Source organism: Belonocnema kinseyi, chromosome 4 (assembly GCF_010883055.1).
Source record: "Belonocnema kinseyi isolate 2016_QV_RU_SX_M_011 chromosome 4, B_treatae_v1, whole genome shotgun sequence".
NCBI classification, from domain to species: domain Eukaryota; kingdom Metazoa; phylum Arthropoda; class Insecta; order Hymenoptera; family Cynipidae; genus Belonocnema; species Belonocnema kinseyi.
Window position 1 is genome coordinate 90,836,943 of NC_046660.1, and position 1,481 is coordinate 90,838,423.

Here is a 1,481-nt window from a genome sequence, read left to right on the forward strand (position 1 = left end):
TAGAATTATGTATTGCCATTTTAGCTTTATTTGATATATTTTTACTTCTGATAAGGGGACCTGCTCTACCAATAATCTTCTTACCTTCATTTATTCGTCTATTTAATTCCTCATCTATCTTCCCGTCCCTGGTAAATAAACTACCAAGTTATACGAACTTATCAACTTGTTCAATTCTCTCATCATTTAATAAAATATTGCATAGTGTTTTCTCACTCTTTCCTTCGAACACCATAGTTTTTGTTTTATTTGCGTTAATTTTGAGGCCCATGCTCTTCATGCTTGCATCTAGTTTATTCAACATTCTTTGTAGGTCTTCGATAGACTCTGCCATAACAACCTTATCATCTGGGAACGCTAACCCACGTACCCTTACTGTTTCGAGATCCACACCCTCTTCATCGAAGAGAGCCATTCTTAAACACTTGTCCATAAATAATATAAATAACCATGAAGACATAACGTATCCTTGTCTAATTTACGGTGCTTAATAAGCTAATCCCTCTGTACTTATTGCACTCGCTTTTATCTCCCTTTCTCTTGTATATTGGTATGATAATCGCTTCCTTCCAATCGTCTGGGACGTCTCCCATCTCGAAACATAAATTTATCAATTCGCACAGTCTATGTGGTATGCACGTGCCACCGTGTTTAAGCATTTCAGCGTTAATACAAAATTAATTAAAGAAAAACTAAAAAAACCATTGAAGTGAATAAAATTGAATAAATTCAAAAGAATGCAAGTACATTATATAAATTAAATAGCATTAACAGAATTCAGAAAAATTAATAATAATTCAGTGTGAATTCCAAATTAATTTAAATGAATGGTTTAAAAACTGTTCAAATTTTTAAAACCCTATACTAAATTCCTCACTTTTTATGGAGAAATTCTTTAAAACCCATACAAATATTATTGTTTATTAATAATATTATTTATTATTATAAATTATTATATTAATATTATTATTTATTTATATTATTTCTCAGAAATATGATAATAGTATATTGTGTGTATATCCTTTTGAATCTTTTAAAATCCCTTCAAATGATTGAAATATTTTAAAAAAATGTTGGAATCTTTTAAAATACTATAAAATATTAAAAAATAATTCAAGAAAATTAAGAAATAGGTATAGACTTAGACTTGAATTCAGTAGTGATTAACTCTTGGGTCAATTTGTTGAAAAAAGTGACTAAAGTGATCTTTTCATTTTAAAAAGTGGCTACAGTCATATAAGAATTTAAATGAATTTAAATTATATGTATAGTTAATTTGTTTTAAAATATATCAAAAAGAGTAATTTAAGAAAAAAAGTGACTTAAGTTACTGTGTGGCAGCCCTGATTATTTTTCACATTTATTTAAAGTTCTTCATGCAGTGTGGCGTATTGAAAAAATTGTTTGTTGTTAATGTGAAAGGGTTGTGTAAAAAATGATTGTCTGTTTTCCAAATATCAAATTATATTTAAACACACAAC